Source organism: Choloepus didactylus, chromosome 8 (genome assembly GCF_015220235.1).
Source record: "Choloepus didactylus isolate mChoDid1 chromosome 8, mChoDid1.pri, whole genome shotgun sequence".
NCBI classification, from domain to species: Eukaryota; Metazoa; Chordata; class Mammalia; order Pilosa; family Megalonychidae; genus Choloepus; species Choloepus didactylus.
The window spans coordinates 21,900,487-21,919,721 of record NC_051314.1 but is presented as its reverse complement, the minus strand read 5'-3'; the positions used below and the strand labels follow the sequence as shown (position 1 = coordinate 21,919,721).

At 39.4% G+C, this 19,235-nt stretch overlaps 1 protein-coding gene and 1 pseudogene across 2 annotated transcripts in view; one reads left to right on the top strand and one right to left on the bottom strand.

Annotated features, from left to right (window-relative positions):
- Nucleotides 1-19,235, bottom strand: part of CRY1 (cryptochrome circadian regulator 1) — an 81,865-nt gene that overhangs the window by 37,042 nt on the left and 25,588 nt on the right. The gene's annotated exons all lie outside the window — the stretch shown is intronic.
- LOC119541533 lies at nucleotides 2,088-18,786 on the top strand (annotated as a pseudogene).

Genomic DNA, 19,235 nt, shown 5'->3' with positions numbered 1-19,235 from the left:
AAATGGGATAGGGGTCCGTTATGTATGTCTGGTTTTGGATAAACTGGAAGCTGAAAGTGCTGGTTTGAAACTGTTATGTACCCCAGAAACGCCATGTTTTGTTAATCCAATCTTGTGGGGGCAGAACTCTGGCAGGTGGGAACTTTTGATTAGGTTGTTTCCATGGAGATGTGACCCACCCAATTGTGGGTGGAACCTTTTGATTAGATTATTTCCATGGAGGTGTGAACCTGCCCATTCAAGGTGGGTCTTAATTAGCTTACTGGCGTCTTCTGAGAGGATTAAAAAAGCAGAAACATTTTGAAAAGAGCTCAGAGACCCTTTGAGAGAAAACGCCCAGAGACATTCTGGAGTCAGCCGCTGAAACCAGAACCAGGAGAGAAGCTAAGAGATGAAATCCAGAGTGCCCCAGAGAAGCTAAGAGAGGACCCCCAGATGCTTAGAAAAAAAGGCCCTGGAAAAACAAGGACGCACAGGAGCTGAAAGAGAGAAGCTAAGACAGAAGCCCAAAGACATTCTGGAAGAAACAATGGAAACCAGAAGCTAACCCTGGGAGAGGCCCAGCAGACTCTAGCCATGTGCCTTCCCATGTGACAGAGGAACCCCAGATGCCATCGGCCTTTCTTCAGAGAAGTTTTAGCAAACTGGAACACCACTGGTAACTCCTTGCAGAAATTTGAGAGCAGCAAGTATTATGTGACCATTCTTAATGGTCACAGAGATTTTATCAAATACATGATTACAGGCATGTCTCAGGCTGACTGTGCTGTCCTGATTGCTACTGCTAGTGCTGGTGAATTTGAAACTGGCATTATTTCCAAGAATGGGCAGATCCATAAGCATGCCTTTCTGGCTTACACACTAGATGTGAAACAACTAATTGTTGAAGTTAAGACGGATTCCAAAAAAGCATCTGCAAAGCCCCCTTAAGGGAATGGGGGAAAATGTGGAAATATTAAACTTCCCCATCTGGGGAATTCTTAATATTCTCGCAAACACTGAGGACTACCAATTTAATAGGCCAAGCCCTCAATCTTGGGGCTTGCCCTTATAAAACATATTCCTCCCAAGGAGAAGCTAAGTCTGCTTATACTTTTGCCTAACTGGCCCTGGCATCCTGGGATTGAGAAAGCCCTCTTAGAGAAAAAGGGTAAGAGAAATGAAACCAAATAGAGTTTCAGTGGCTGAGAGATTACAAATAGAGTCAAGAGGTCATTCTGGAGGTTATTCTTATGCATTATATAGATATCCCTTTTTAATTTTTAGTGTATTGGAATAGCTAGAAGGAAATAACTGAAACTGTTGAACTGTAATCCAGTAGCCTTGATTCTTGAAGATGATTAAGTATATAACTCTTACGGTATGAACATGTAATTGCAAAAACCTTGTGACTGACACTCCCTTTAACCAGTGTATGGAAAGATGAGTAAAAAAACAAAGAAAAAAGTAAATAAATAATAGGGGGGAATAACAGGTATAGGATTTTTGGGTGTTCTTTTTCATTTCTATTTTTGGAGTAATGAAAAGTCAAAAATTTATTGTGAAGAATGCACAACTACATGATGACACTGAACCACTGACTATATACTTTGGATGAGTATCTGGCATGCAAATATATCTCAATAAAATTGCATTTTAAAATCCCATTAAAAATTAAAAAAAAAAAAAAAAAAAGATGGATTCTATGGAGCCACTGTATAGCCACAAGAAAAGTGAGGAAATTGTTAAGGAAGTCAGCAACTACATTAAGAAAACTGGCGACAACCCCAACACAAAATTTGTCCCAATTTCTGGTTGGAATGGAGACAATATGCTGGAGCTAAGTGCTAACATGCCTTGGTTCAAGAGATGGAAAGTCACCTATAAAGATGGCAATCCCAGTGGAACAATGCTGCTTAGAGCTCTGAATTGCATCCTGCCACTTACCTGTCAACTGACAAGCCCTTGCATCTGCCTCTCAAGGATGTCTAAAAATTGGTGGTATTCGAACCGTCCCCAAGGGCCTAATGGAGACTGGTGCTCTCAAACTGGGCATGGTGGTCACCCTTGTTTGAGTCAACATTACGACTGAAGTAATGTTGGTTGAAATGCACAGTGAAGCTTTTATGACACCGAACTTCAATGTCAAGAATGTGTCTGAAAAAGATGTTCATCATGATAACATGGCTGGTGACAGCCTAAATGACCCACTAATGGAAACAGCTGGCTTCACTGCTCAGATGAGTATCCTAAACTATCCAAGCCAAATGAGTGATGGCTAAGCACCTGAGCTGGACTGTCGCACAGCTCACATTTCCTGCAAGTTTGCTGAGCTGAAGGAGAAGAGTGATTATTCTTCTGGTAAGAAGCTGGAATATGCCCCCAAATTCTTGAAATCTGGTGATGCTGCCATTGTTGATATGGTTTCTGGCAAGCCTATGTGTTGAGAGCTTCTCTAACTATCTTCTGAGTCATTTTGCTGTTCATGATATGAAACAGTTGCTGTGGGTGTCATCAAGGCAGTGGACAAAAAGGCTGCTGGAGCTAGCAAGGTCACCAAGTCTGCCCAGAAATCTCAGAAGGCTAAATTACTACCATCCATAACACCTACCACTCCAGTCTTAATCAGTGGTGGAAGATTGGTCTCAGAACTTTTTGCCATTTAAGTTTAATAGTAAAAAACTGGTTAATAATAACAGTGCATTGTAAAACCTTCAGAAGGAAAGATATGTTTTGTGGCCCATTTGTTTCTGTTGTGTGGCAGTTCTAGTTATTAATTTTTAAAGTCAAATACTTTTTAAATGGAAACAACTTGGCCAGAAATCTGTCCAGGAATTTTGAGACCCATTAAAACAAAGTTTAATGAGAAAACAAAACGCATTCAGTCACAAAATACATAAGGAAACAAGAACTTAATCTTAGTTGCAGAATGAAAGATGTGATTATACAGTGAAGATGACTGAGAATTTTCCAGAACTGATGAAAGATACAAATCTACAAATTAAAGATGCTAAGTGAATCCCAAACAGGATAAGAGAGAGAGAGATATACTGAGGCAGGTTAGGTGAGGTGGAAGTGGGAGGGGGAGAAGTAGAGACAGAAATAAAGAACAGATAAAAACAGGCAGCAATACAAAGAGGGCAAGAGGGTGAGATGGCAAGATAAAAAGACATACAGACATAGACACACACAGACAGGGATAGAATCTACACCTAGTCACATGAAAATGCACAAAACCAAAGACAAAAGAGATAATCTATAAAGCAACTAGAGAACATTATAACCCTAGAGAACATTACACCCAACAATTGAGAATGCTTATTCAAGAATACACAGAATATTTATGAAAAATGATCCTGTACTAAGCCAGAACACTGTATTCAACAAATTTAAAGGAATTAGTAACATTCATGCAGTTTGAAACCATAAGACACTTTTCTAAACAATTTAGGGACTAAGAAACATCATAATGAATTTTAGAAAATACCTAGAACTGAATGATAATGAAAATACTACACCTAAAACTTGTAGAATGCAACAAAAGTGGTACTTAGAAGGAAATTTATAGCTTTAAAAGACCTGAAATTAAGTTAGAAAAACAGCAGAATAAATCTTAAAAAAAGTAGACAGAAATGATAAAGAGCAGAAGTTAGTGAAAATAGAACATAAATATATAATAGAAGCAACACAGCCAAAACTACTTTAAAGAGACAATAATACAAATCTCTGATAAGATTGATTAAAAAAAAATGAGAAGGCAAAATAAGTCAGAATAAAAAAGAGGACAACTTCCAATACTGCAGGGATTAAACAGATATAAGATGGTATGAACAATTTTATACCAAGAAATTTGAAAATTTAGAATGAAATGGAAGAATTCCTTACCAAAACTGACTCAGGAAGAAATAAAAAAATTTACCAAAATTAACTCAAGAACACAAAAAGAGCATGAATGGTCCTACAGCCATTAAAGAAAATTAAATCAGTAGTTTAAAATCTTACAAGGAACACAACAAGAGTCAATCCTTTTCTAGATAATTCTAGGATCATCTAGACAATTCTAGGAATATTTAAGGAATAGATAATATTTAAGGAATAGATAATTCTAACTTAACATAATAATCTCATCCAGAGGATAAAGAAAAGAGGACTACTACTCAAATCATTCTGAGGTTAGATTTACCATGACACCAAAACCTGACAAGGACAGTACAAAAAGAAAATTATAAACTAATCTCACTCACGGACATTTCATATTAGCAAAACAAATCTAGCAATATGTTAAGAATATCATACTTCATGATCAAGTTGGGTTTATCTTCAGAATGGTGGTTAGTTTCATATTAAAAAACAGGTTAATGTAACTCACCTCATTCATAGAATAAAGGAGAAAAATCATGACTATTTCAACAGATGAAGAGTAGGCACTAAAATTCAATTTCCATTTAGTCTCAATAAACTAGGATAGAAAGGAACTTCCTTAATCTGAAAAAGGGCATCTACAAAAATACTTAATAGAAAACATCGTATTTAATGGCGAAATGTTGAAAGCACTTCCTTTAAGACTGGGAAGAAGACAAGGATACTCCTATTCAATCTGGTACTAGAAGGCCTAACCAGTGAAGGAAAAACAAGAAATAAAAGGTGGCAAAGGAAGACACAAAACCATGATTATTCAAAAATCATATGACTATCAGTATGTTCTGGTTTACTAACGCTGCCCATTATGCAAAATACCAGAGATGGATTGACTTTTATGAAGCGGGTTTATTTGGTTATAAAGGTCTTAAGGCCATAAAGCATCCAAGGTAAGGCATCAATACAGGGTACCTTCACTGAAGGATGGCTGATGGTGTCCGGAAACCTCTGTTACCTGGGAAGGCATGTGACTGGCATCTGCTTGCTTCCAAGTTGCCTTTCAGAATGGCTTTCTCCAGAATGTCAGTGTAAGCTTCCTATGGCCATCTTCCAAATGTGTCTCTCAGCTGCAGCTAGCTCCTCAAAATGTCACTCTCAGTTGCTCTTGGGGAGTCTGTCCTCTCTTAGCTTCCCTGGAGCAAAAGTCTGCTTTCAAAGGCTGTCTCCAAAATGTTTCTGCAGCTCCTCTCTCAGCTCCTGTGCATTCTTCAAAGTGTCCCTCTTGGCTGTAGCAAGCTCGCTCCTTCTGTCTGAGCTTATACACTGCTCTAGTAAACTAATCAAGGCCCAAGGTGCATGGGCAGAGCCACACCTCCATGGAAATTATCCAATCAGAGTTATCACCTACAGTTGGGTGGGTCGCATCTCCATGGAAACTCAAAGAATTACAATCTAATCAACACTAACATGTCTGCACACACAAGACTGCATTAAAGATAATGGCGTTTTGGGGGACATAATACATTCAAACTGGCACACAGTATAATAAAAAATAAATATTTAGAAAAGTTATTAGAATAATAGGGCTTATAGGGTTAAAAATCATTTAACTTCTAGAATCAATCTACAGTAATACAATCCATGTAATTTATGCCTCTCTTATCTCAAAAATCACACAAAAATATATATAATCTAGAACTCTTATTATTTCTTGTCTAATTTTAGAAACCAACTAATCTACCAGGTTAGGCCAAAATCAAGTAGAAGATGCATTTCTAGGGCTTAAGGAATTTACAAACAACTAAAAAAACCTGTTTAATGTGTTCAAGAGCATGCTGTCTCAAAACTCGGTGTAAATATTTTTCTGGAGTTTACAATCCTATTTGAAATTTCTCTGCTCCAGAAAAAGACTAATAATGCTGAAAAATTACTCTACTTTTTTGATCTATGACCTAGCACACATAACTCAGGTCTGTCTGGGGTTTGGCCAAAGATTAAGATCTTTCATATGTTGACATTACTGCAAAAAGTAACAGTAACATAATGAAATCTATCCATTCACCTATCCATTAAATATTTATTGAAAGCCTGCTATGACGACGATAACAGCTGCAAACATTTATAGTGTGTATGAGATACTGCTCTAAGCACTTTACGAGTAGCACTCAACAGTCCTTTGTTATAGGTATTTGCTCCATTTAAAAAAGAGGAAATTGAAACACAGAGAGGTTAAGTATTTTGCCCAAGGATACAAAAATAGTAAAGTGGCAGAGCCAAAATTTTGAACTCAGGCAGCCTGGCTCAGAGTCTGAGCTGTTTAACCACTATACTGTATTTCACTGGTGATAATTTCTATGGAGAAAACAAAAGCAGGGCAGAGCGATATTAGAGGCAGGGGATATAATTTTATATAGAATAGTCATGGAAGATTTATTAATATTCTACTGCTTATTGAAAACCTCCTTTTGTAGGTCCCTCAATTTTTCTTCTCCCACAGTCTCCCAATCTCAGTAAATGATGGTTCCATCCATCAAGTCACAGAGGTCAAAAAGTTATCTGTTTGGTCAGAACATGGGAGGCCAATCTCTACTGTTCCTAGGAGCTTGCAGCAGAGCAGTGCTCCAGTGCTGAGTGGGAGCAGGTACCGCAGATTCATGCAAGGTGGTGCTGCAGGAGCCAGCACCCTGGGGCTTCCAGCTGCAGAGGGCAATGACTTCGATGTCCCCTCCATCTCCCGGCTCACTCCAGGAGGCAAAGCAGCTCAGGCAGTGTGGCAGTGGGTGACTGGGTGCTGAGCATCAGCGGGGAAAATGCGGGGAGCCTCGCACACATCGAAGCCAAGAACAAGATCCATGTCTGTGGGAAGCATTTCAGTCTGGGTCTCAGGAGGGTCCAGCTGGTTCAGAGCAAACTGGAGAAGGCCTTGGTCCCCACCACAGACCCCACATGGTACACCTTTGTATCTAGTGCCTCTCTCAACAAGATGGCCTGGCAATTCAGGGTGCACCCTTCACCCCTGATGACAGTGCCCACAGAAGAATGGACAGCCACTCCACCCACTGGTCCCAGATGCCAGGAACAGTGGCTGATGGAGAACACAGAGGACTGACAGCAGCAGTATGGGAAAAGCCAGTCCTGTTCCTTCTGCATCCATGCTCATCTCACAGGCACTGAGGTCATGCAAGACCCAAATGAGGAGCACCTGAAGAAATAGAGGGAAAAGTATGTCCTGGAGCTATCAGAGCCCACATTATACCTGCCTGTGGGACTGGCAACTCCAGCACTCTGACCATGTTCTCAAAGTGCGGTCAGTGGCTCACTCTCTCTCTCTCTCATTCTGTTCCTCCTAGCCCCCTCTGACACTGCCCTCCCTCTTTGCCCTGTGAGACTACTTTCTGCTGGGTCTCTGCTGGCTTAGGCATGGAAATAAACATTCTCATTATTGCCAAAAAAAAAAAGGTCATCTGTTTAGTCAGAATACAGAACAGGATACACTTATGCTGGGGTAACAAACAACCTCTCCAAAATCAGTGGCCTGAAACAACAAAAGCTTATCTTGCTGACGCAGAGTCCATTGCAGCTCTGGGCTATCCCAGGCAGTTATCCTCTAAGGTTCTATAATTTCAACACAAGGCCTCCTCCACAGCACATGAAGAACTGGTGAAGCATACAGGGGCTTTACAATGCCTCAGCCAAGCACTTCCTCACATTATTCATTGGCCAGAACTAGTCACATGGCCTCACTGAACTATAAAGGGATTTAGGAAATATCTCATATGCCAAGATAAGAAAGAATTTGTCACTGGCGAGCCCTAGTAATATCAATCGTCTCATCCTTGATACTTTTTTTCAGAGCCCACATCGAAAACTCTGGCAAATTTTATTAGCTTTACCTTCAAAATATATCCAGAATCCAATTACATCTTACTACTTTCACCTCTAACCAAACCTCCATCACATCTCATGTAGATTACTGCATTGGCTTTCTCTCTGATCTCACTGCTTACATACTCAGGCCCCTGCCACCCTCTAGTCTAGTCTTCCTCTGGATGTCAAGTGGCCATGTCACCTTTCTGAACAAACCCTTAAAATGGCTTTCTAGGTCCTATAGAATAAACCTGGGCAACCATTACCTCTCTGATTCCGTATCCTACTACTCCCCGTCACAGGTCCCCCCCACCCCCGGCCCCCCACTTTGTTCTAGCCACACATCTTCCTTGGGATTCCTTGAACATGCCAGTAATGCTCCTATCTCACTGCCTTTGCTACATCTGGAATACATCCACCTGGAATACACTTCCTTCATACAATCACATGGTTCAAATCTTCACTTTCTTCAGGTCTTTGGTCAAATGTGCTCTTCTTGATGAGGCCCTTTCAGATCACCTTATTTAAAACTGACTTCCCCCTATTGCTGGCTCCTGGCATTCCTCATCGCCCTTCCTTGCTGTATTTTTCTCTTTAGCATGTGCCACCATCTTACATTTTACTTTTATTTTATTTATGTGTTTATTATCTCTCTCCTACCCAAATGTAAGTGCCACAAAAGTAGGGGTTTTGCTTCTTTTGTAACCTGCATTCAATAACTTTTTTAAAGGAATGATAATGATGTGAAAACTCTGCTCAATTTACCAGCCAACATTTTAATTTTCAGAACTGACTTCTACCTTAAGGAAAAAGCAGCATCAAATCCCAGGTTCAGTTCTCTTGGCTTTCCTTTATAACTCTCTGGTGATGTCAAAGAGATCAAAAATTTTTTTTAAAGATTTCCCAAAAGTGAAGTTGGTCTAAGACAACCTAATCAGCCATTTCCAGGAGCAGAAATGCCCAAGAGTTCAGTTTTAGATCTATTTAGTTTGAAATGTCTATTAGTCATCAAGGGGACTTGTTAATCATCAAGTAATGTACATAAACCTGGAATTCAGGCTAGACAACTGGATAGTAGATATAAATTTGGGATTCACTTTATTAATGGTATTAATAGCTGTAAGAACAGATACACTTATGGAAGAACAGATGGATGGGAGAAATAAGAGGAAATTGTAGAAGGCACTCAAGAAAGTGAGATAAGGAAAAAGGGGTGGATACAAGAGAGGGAATGGGGAGATACAAAGGGGAGCACAAACAAGGAGAGGACATACTTTCTCAAAGAAAATAAGGAATCATGGAAGGAGAAGTAGTTGGGAAAAAGTGAGGTTACAGGGAAGACTATGAGGAAGACGATGAGGAGAGTTAGGCAGAAATACGGCAAGGAGAGGGAAATTGGGAACAAGTAAGGTGAGAAAACAACAGCACAAAAAAAGGAAGGGAAAGACAGAGTAAGGTAGAAAAGTTGGTGGAATGTATAACCTTTGGTAAGACAGATCTTCAGAAGAACGAAGTTGGAGAACTCACACTTCTGACTTTAAAATTTACTACAAAGCTACAATGGTCAGAACAGCATGGTACTGACACAAGGAGATCTCTACAGACCAATGGAATTGAACTGAAAATTCAGACATAGACCTTCATACCTACGGTCAACTGATTTTTGACAAGGCTGCCAAGCCCACTCAATTGGGAAAGAATAGTCTCTTCAACAAATGTTCTCTTCACCTTCAGTGAAGGTACCCTACTGCTGATGCCTTTGTTTGGACATTTTCATGGACATAAGACTATAATTTTGTAACCAAATATACCCCCTTTATAAAAGCCAATCCATTTCTGGTATTTTGCATAATGGCAGCATTAGCCAACTGGAACAGATAACATTTCATTGTTAAAGATAAAGACCCAAATCTGGTTAATAATTTATCTATATGTTATTTATAAGGCATACCAAAATACGCACAGACAAACAAATCAAATCAAAGAGAGAGCAAGGGTAGCAATATTAATGTCATACAAAGACAAAAAGTATTCAATAAAAAAAAAGAGGAACAGTCTACAGTAAGGGTTGGTAAACTATGGCCCATGAGACAAATGCTAACCATGGCCTATTTTTGTATGGCCCATGAGCTAAGAATGGCTTTTATATAGATATATATATATATGAGAAGAAGATGAGACAGACCATATGCGGCTCAGAAAACCCAAAACATTTACTATCTAGTCATTTAAGAAAAAGTTGTCAACTCTTAATCTACAGTATAGACTCTAAATTTGCAAAAGGCAAAATCTACCATAATTTGTAATTCACTTATTAAGGAAATCAGACTTGTATCACATATACTGCATTTTCTCCCCTTAGTATATGATCTTTAGGCTTTCTTTACCATGAGGTGATACTGATATGTAAAACTTTTTTATGATTCTTGTGTCAGTTTGAATGTATTATGTCCACCAAAATGTCATTATCTTTGATGTAATCTTGTGTGGGCAGACATATCAGTGTTGATTAGACTGTAATTCTTTGAGTGTTTCCGTGGAGATGTGTCCTATCCAACTGTGGGTGATGACTCTGATTGGATAATTTCTATGGAGGTGTTACCCCACCCATTCAGGGTAGGTCTTAATTAAATCACTGGAGCCATATAATGAGCTGACAAACAGAAGGAACTCAGTGCAGCTGTGAGTGACATTTTGAAGAGGAGCTACAGCCAAGAGGGACACTTAGAAGAAGGCACTGGAACTGAGAGAGGAGCTTCAGCTTACAGAGACATTTTGGAGACGGCCTTTGAAAGCAGACTTTAACTCCAGAGAAGCTAAGAGAGGACAAATGCCCCAAGAGCAACTAAGAGTGACATTTTTGAGGAGCTGAAGCCTAGAGAGGAAAATCCTGGGAGAAACCCATCTTGAAACCAGAACTTGGAGCAGACACTGGCCATGTGCCTTCCCAGCTAACAGAGGTTTTCCGGACACCATTGGCCATCTCCCAGTGAAGGTACCCGATTGCTGATGCATTACCTTGGACACTTTATGGCCTTAAGACTATAACTGTGTAACCAAATAAACCCCCTTTTATAAAAGCCAATCCATTTCTGGTGTTTTGCATTCTGGCAGCATTAGCAAACCAGAACAATTATCTAATTGAATTTACCAATCTTTTCTTTTTGGTTTCTGGCTTGTGTGTCAGAAAAACCTTCCCACTTCAAGAACATTACAAAAAAATCCTCCCAAGTTTTCTTCTAATAATTTTTTTTATTGTAAACTCTAACATATATAAGTAACAGTGATAACTTTCAAGCATGATTTCACAAGTAGTAAGAGAGCAAATTTCAAAGAATGTCATGGGTCACAGTTCCACAACTTCCGCCATTTCCATTATTGTAAAATATAGCATATATACAGGAAAGTGTCAACTCTCAATGTACAACTCAACAAGCAGTTATATAGGTAATTTCAAAAATTGTTAAGGATTACAGTTTCAGTCTCAGTCCCTTCCCTATTATGCAACAGCAGATACATACAGAGAGGTGAGAATCTTCAAGGCACGATTCAACAAACAGCTATAGAGCAAATCCCAAAGGATGCTATAAACTACAGTTCCACCATGTCATTTACCTCCTTCCAGCCATTCCAACACCCCAGCATCCAAAAACATATATATAATTATATAAGGTTTCACTATTCAAAGACCTTTGTTAAATCTTATATTGTTTATTGCTACCCCTACCTCCCACTTAATCTCCTTCTCTATCTTCAGGGGTGTCTAGGCACCCTAAATTGTTTATATTGAAAGGGGGTGTCAAAAGTAGGGGGAAGGGAGCTGCATCTGATTGTTGATCTTAAAGAGGCTGTTGCCTCTGGGGTTTAGGACTTGTCTGGTATAGGAACACTCTGGCAGATTTAAGTTTCTGAAAGATAAAACTTAGTGAGTGCATCTTTTATAAATCTCAAGTAGGGATCTAGGTATCTGGGGACTACTTTTGGTAAAGACATGGCATACTGTGGCCATCTGGGAAGTCTAGCGGGAGACTGCATAAAAGAAACCTCCTGAATAGCCTCTTGACTCTATTTGGGATCTCTCAGCCACTGTGACCTCAGCTTGTTACCTTTCTTTTTACCCACTTTGGTCAAATAGGCATTTTCAATCCCTTGCTACCAGGGCCAGGATCATTCCTGGGAATCATGTCCCACGTCACCAGGGGGATTCATTCCCCTGGGAGTCATGTCCCTCTTGGCGGGGAGGTTAATGAATTTATTTGCCGAATTGAGCTTAGAGAGAGAAACGCCACATCTAGACAACAAAAGAGGAACCCTGGAGGTACCTCTTAGGCATTATTATAGGAGGGCTCAGCCTCCTATTTACCACCCTGAATTTCACAAGAGCAACCTCAAGTCAAGGACTTGATTTATTAAGTAGTGGGTTCCTAACTTCACTTAATATATAATCTATCCCAAGATAAACAGCCAGTTTGTTACATTATCTTCACTTAGTTCTACAATCATCACTCTCAACTTTAAACAATTCTCATAACATTCCAGAGCTCTTACTAATACATTCCAGAGCTCTTATCAGCTGCTAATTATTCACCCCTAGTATTAGTGAAATGTTGGTAGGATATTCCTATTAAATATAGACTTTAATATGTAATGGGTAGTTTTTCCACACCATTCTGTTGTTAACCCTCTGTGCCAGTGTCATACCTTATAAGTATATCATGAAAATACTTATTTAGGTTTGTGGTGCTACTCTGTGGGTTAGATGCCTTTAAACAACCATTTACAAACATTTGCCTTCAATGCATCATTGATACTTAGAATCCCATTAACAGACTATAGTCACACCTGACCATTCCCATACCATTAAGATCACCCTCATTATCATTTCTGTACATATTAGATTATCATTCCCCCTTCACTAGCTTCTCACTATCTCTAGGTCCTCCATATTTCACATTATAAGACACTTAACTTACATTTTTCACAGAGTTCACATTAGTGGTAACATACACTATCTCTCCTTATGTATCTGGCTTATTTCAGTTAGCATTGTCTTCAACGTTCATCCATGTTGTCATATGTTTCACAACCTCGTTCCTTCTTACTGCTGCATAGTATTCCATCATGTGCATATACCACATTTTGTTTATCCACTCATCTGTTGAAAGACATTTCTATTGTTTCCAACTCTTGGGAATTGTGAACAACGCTGCTATGAACATCAGTGTGCAAATATCTGTTCGTGTCACTGCTTTCAGATCTTCTGGATATATATCGAGAAGTGAAATTGCTGGATTGTAGGGTAACTTGATATCCAGTTTTCTGAGGAACTGTTAAACTATCTTCTAGGGGGGACTGTACTATTATATAGTCCCACCAACAATGAGTAAGAGTTCCAATTTCTCCACATCGTCTCCAGCATTTGCAGTTTCCTGTTTCTTTAGGGCAGCCATTCTTAATAATGTGAGATGATACCTCATTGTGATCTTTATCTGCATCTCCCTAATAGCTAATGAAGATGAACATTTTTTTTCATGTCTTTTTCAGCCATTTGTATTTCCTCTTTGGAGAAATGTCTTTTCATATCTTTTGCCCATTTTATAATTGGCCTGTTTATACTACTGGTGTTGAGTTGTAGGATTTCTTTATATATGTAAGATATCAGTCTCTTATCAGATACAAGGTTTCCAAATGTTTTCTCCCATTGAGTTGGCTGCCTCTGTACCTTCTTGACAAATTCCTGTGAGGTACAGAAGTTTCAATTTTGAGGAGTTCCCACTATCTATTTTTTCTTTCATTGCTTGTGCTTTAGGTATAAGGTCTAAGAAGCAACCTCCTAATACTAGGTCTTGAAGATGTTTCCCTACATTATCTTCTAGGAGTCTTATGGTACTGTCTCTTATATTGAGGTCTTTGATCCACTCTGAGTTAATTTTTGTATAGCATATGAGGTACGGGTCCTCTTTCATTCTTTTGGATATGGATGTCTAGTTCTCCCAGCCCCATTCGTTGAAGAGACTGTTATGTCCCAGTTCAGTGGATCTGCGGGCCTTATCAAAAATCAGTTGACCTAAGATCTGGGGGTCTATTTGCAAATTCTCAATTCGAGTCCATTGATCAATATGTCTAGTTTTGTGCCAATACTATGCTGTTTTGACTATTGTGGCTTTACAATAAGCTTCAAAGTCAGGAAGTATAAGTCTGACCACTTCATTTCTCTTTTTTAGAATGTTTTTACCAATCTGACGCCCCTTTCCCTTCCAAATAAATCCGATAACTAGCTTTTCCAAGTCTGCAAAGTAGATTGTTGGAATTTTGATTGGAATTGCATTGAATCTGTAAATCCATTTGGGTAGGATTGACATCTTAACTATATTTAGCCTTCCCATCCACCAACACAGAATATCTTTCCATCTCTGTAGGTCTGCTTTTATTTCTTTTAGTAGAGTTATTTAATTTTCTGTGTAGATATCTTTTACATCCTTGATTAAGTTTATTCCTAGATACCTGATTTTTTTAGTTGCTAAAGGGAATGGAATCTTTTTCTTAAGTATCTCTTTAGTTAGGTCATTTCTAGTGTATAGGAACATTACTGACTTATGTGTGTTCATCTTGTATCCCACCACTTTGCTGAATTTGTTTAGGAGCTGAAGTAGCTGCGTCGTCGATTTCTCAGGGTTTTCCAGATACAAAATCATATCATCTGCAAATAATGACAGTTTTACTTCTTCCTTTCCAATTTAGATGCCTTTTATTTCTTTGTCTTGCTGGATTGCTCTGGCTAGAACTTCTAGCACAATGTTGAATAATAGTGGTAACAGCGGACATCCTTGTCTCGTTCCTGATGTCAGAGGGAAGGCTTTCAGTCTCTCGCCATTGAGTACTATATGCTGGCTATGGGTTTTTCATATATGCCCTTTATCATATTGAGGAAGTTTCCTTCAATTCCTACCTTTTTTAAGTGTTTTCATCAAAAAAGGATGCTGAATTTTGTTGAATGCTTTTTCAACATCTACTGAGATGATCATTTGATTTTCCCCTTTTGATTTGTGAATGTGTTGAATTATATTAAATTACTTACTTATGTTGAACCACCCTTGCATGCCAGGAATGAACTCCACTTGATCATGGTGTATGATTTTTTTAATTTGTCTTTGGATTCGATTTGCAAGTGTTCTGTTGAGAATTTTTGTATCTATATTCATTAGGGAGATTGGCCCATAGTTTTCCTGTCTTTTAGCATCTTTATCTGGTTTTTGATAGTAGAGTGATGTTCACTTCACAAAATGAGTTAGGTAGTGTTCCATTTTCTTTGATTTTTTGAAAGATTTTAAGTAGGGTTGGTGTCAGTTCTTTTTGGAAAGTTTGGTAGAATACCCCTGTGAAGCCATCTGGCCCTGGGCTTTTATTTGTAGGGGGCTTTTTGATGACTGACTTGACTGCTTTGCTTGTGATTGGTTTGTTGAGGTCTTCTATTTCTTCTCTGTGCAGTCTAGGTTGTTCATGTGTTTCCAGGAAATTATCTATTTCCTCTAAATTATCTAGTTTGTTGGCATAGTAGCCACTTGTGATTTTTTTAAATTTCTTTGGGATCTGTAGTAATGTCCCCCCCTCATGTATTATTTTGTTTACTTGGGTCTTCTCTATTTTTGACTTTGTCAGTCTAGTTAAGGGTTTGTCAATCTTGTTGATCTTCTCAAAGAACCAACGTTTGGTTTTATTTAGTCTCCCTATTGTTTTGTTGCTGTTGTTGTTCTCCAGTTCATTTATTTCTGCTTTAATCCTTGTTATTTCTTCTCTTGTACTTGTTTTAGGATTAGTTTGCTGATCATTTTCTAGCTTCTTCAGTTGTTCCATCAGTTCTCTGATTTTAGCTCTTTCTTCCTTTTTAACATATGCATTTCTGGTTATAATATTCCCCCTCAATACCGCCTGTGCTGCATTCTGTAAGTTTTGATATGTTGTGTTCTTGTTTTCGTTCGTCTCTAGATATTTAGTAATTTCTCTTGCTATTTCTTCTTTGACCCATTGATTGTTTAGGTGTATATTGTTTAACCTCCAGATATTTGTGAATTTCTATATTTTTGATAGTTATTGACTTCTACTTGGATTCCACTATGGTCAGAGGATGTGCTTTGAATAATTTCAATCCTTTTAAATTTACTGAGGCTTGTTTTATGCCCCAGCATATGATCTATCCTGGAGAACATTCTGTGAGTACTAAAAAATGTATATCCTGGTAACTTGGGATGTAACTCTCTATCTATCTTTGTTAAGTCTAATCTGTTTATCATAGTGTTTAAGTGATAAACTGTTTCCTTACTGGTCCTCTGTCTGGCACATCTATCTATAGGAGAGAGTGATGTATTGAAGTCTCCCACAATTATTGTAGAAACAGCTATTGCTTCCTTCAGTTTTGCCAATGTTTGCCTCAGGTACTTTGGAGCGCCTTGATTGGGTGGGTGCATAAACATTTATGATTGTTAATTCTCTTGAATTGTCCCTTTTATTAGTATATAGTATCCTTCATTGTCTCTTATGACATCCTTGCAGTTAGTCTATTTTATCTGAAATTAGTATTGTTACCCCTGCTCCCTTTTGGCTGTAGTTTGCAAGGGATATTTTTTCCATTCTTTCACTTTAAATTTCTTTGTGTCGCTCGATATGAGTCTCTTGTAAACAACAAATTGATGGTTCATATTTTTTAATCCATTCTGCCAATGTATATCTTTTAATTGGGGGAATCCAACCCATTCACATTCAATGTTATTACTGTTAAGGCAGCTCTTGAATCAGTCATCTTATCCTTTGGTTTTTATTCGTCAGATGTATTTTTTTCCCTCTCTCTATTTCCTTTAAGGTACCCTTACTAAAATTCTTCAGTTCTGTGTCCTTCTCCAGAGTTCTCTCTCCTTTCTTTTTTTCTCAGCCAGTAGAGTTCCCTTTAGTATCTCTTGTAGGGTAGGTCTCTTGTTAACAAATTCTCTCAGCATCTGTTTGTGAAAAGTTGAAGCTCTCTCTCAATTCTGAAGGAGAGCTTTGCTGGATATAGAATTCCTGATTGGCAACTATTCTCTTTCAGAATCTTAAATATGTCATACCACTACCTTCTCACCTCCATGGTGCCTGCTGAGTAGTTAGTACTTAGTCATATGTTGTTTCCCTTGTATGTGATGAATCACTTCTCTCCTGCTGCTTTTAGAACTTTCTCCCCTTCAGTATTTGAAAATTTGATCACAGTATGTCTCGTAGTGGGTTTATTTGGATTTATTCTATTTGGAGTTCATCGGGCATCTCTGATTTGCGTATTTATGTCATTTAGAAGGGTTGGGAAGTTTTCCCCAATAATGACTTTGAATACTCTTCTGTGCCAGTGTGAATGTATTATGTCCCCCAAAATGCCATTATCTTTGACGCAATCTTGTGTGGGCAGACGTATTAGTGTTGATTACATTGTAATTCTTTGAGTGTTTCCATGGAGATGCGTCCCACCCAACAGTAGGTGATAACTCTCATTAGATAATTTCCACCGAGTGTGTCCCTGCCCATTCAAGCATGGGCCTTGATTAGTTTACTAGAGCACTATATAAGCTCAGACAGAAGGAGTGAGCTTGCTACAGCTAAGAGGGACACTTTGAAGAATGCACAGGAGCTGAGAGAGGAGCTGTAGATGAGAGACATTTTGGAGATGGCCTTGAAAGCAGACTTTTGCTCCAGAGAAGCTAAGAGAGGACAAATGCCCCAAGGGCAACTGAGAGTGACATTCTGAAGAGGAGCTATGGCCTAGAGAGGAACATCCTGGGAGAAAGCCATTTTGAAACCAGAACTCGGAACAGATGCCGGCCACGTGCCTTCCCAGCTAACAGAGGTTTTCCGGATGCCACTGGCCATCTACCAGTGAAGGTACCCAATCGTTGATGCGTTACCTTGGACACTTTATGGCCTTAAGACTGTAACTTTGTAACCAAATAAACCCTCTTTATAAAAGCCAATCCATTTCTGGTATTTTCCTTAATGGCAGCATTAGCAAACCAGAACATCTTCCTAGCCCTTTTACTCTTCTCTTACCCTTCTGGAACAACAATCATTCTTATATTTGTGTGCTTCATGTTGTCCATCATTTCCCTGAGATCCATTTCAAATTTTTCGATTTTTTCCACCATTCATTTTTCTGTGCTTTCACTTTCCATCACCCTAACTTCAAGTTCACCAATTTGTTCCCCTACCTCTTCAAACTTGCTGTTATGTGTCTCAAGAATATGTTTAATTTGATCAACAGTATCTTTTATTTCCATAAGATCGCTATTTTTTTTTTTATTTACTCTTGCAAATTCTTCTTTATGCTCTTCTAGGGTCTTTCTTCATGTCCTTTTATCCTGAGCCATGATACTGACGCTGGTGTGTACTTTTGATTAATTGCTCCAAGTTCTGTGTATCCCCTGGCTTTTTAAATTGGACATTTGAGTTGTCCCTATCTTCTGGTTTCTTCATATGCTTTACAATTTTCTGTTGTTTTTGGTCTCTTGGCATTTGCTTATCTTGATAGTGTTAAGATATGCAGAATCATTTGAACATTTATTTATAATTTGAGAGAGCAACAGCTTGTTGGGCTGCACTTTCCCTGACTTACCAGAAGACAGAGCTCTAGAGCCACCTCTTACCCTCCAGCCAGTTCTCCCCAAATTCATCTGTGTACTGAGTGGGGTTCCAAACCATGTGAAGGTTCAATCAGTGCACCAATTTTTCATATGCACCAGGGACTGCCAGCCCTGTGGGTAGCGGTGTGTGCCCTGTGCAGTCTCGCAGGGAGTTCACTCCAGGACACAGCGGTCCTGGTGGTTCCTGGGTCTGCGGGTGGAGTACTCTGGGGCTGCAGAGCTGTACATCTCACCTCCCAGCTCAAATGCCCCCCAGTCCCTCTCTGCCGTGTGTCCACGAATCCCTGGGATTGGGGGAGGCCACCTCCTGGCACTTCCGGGTGGCAGCCTTGTCTCCAGGCTGTGCACACCGCGGGCTTCCGGCACCATCACAAGCCCACCAAAATCTCAAGTTCCCTCAAGGAAGCTCTTTGCTGCAGGGCTGTGAAGAGCTGTACACCCCAGAAAGCTGCAAAGAAGGCTGCACGGGGTGTGGAAAGCTACCCCCTTCCATGATCGTCTGCCAGCTCCATTGGCCAGTCCCTGGCACAGGGACTCTTGGCCATGGTTCTGTGAAGGGTTATCACCTATGCCAGGTACTGAGGAGGGTGCCCAGAGCATGGAATGTTTCTCCTCTCTGCACCATCAGCCAACTCTAGCCACCCGTTCCCTGGCAGCATTCCAGGCTGAACACTCACATTTTAAATGCAGCCTCTTGGTTTCTCCAAGTACAGGCTCACTCAGGGTGTAGAAGTCCCTGCCCAGCCAGTGGAACCCTGGAACTGCTGTTCAGGAGCACTTTCTGTCCTTTATCTAGTGTTTTTCTCAGAAGAGAATTTTGTTCTGTCTCTCCTAATCCACCATCTTGGATCACTCCTCGTCTACTAATTTTATAGT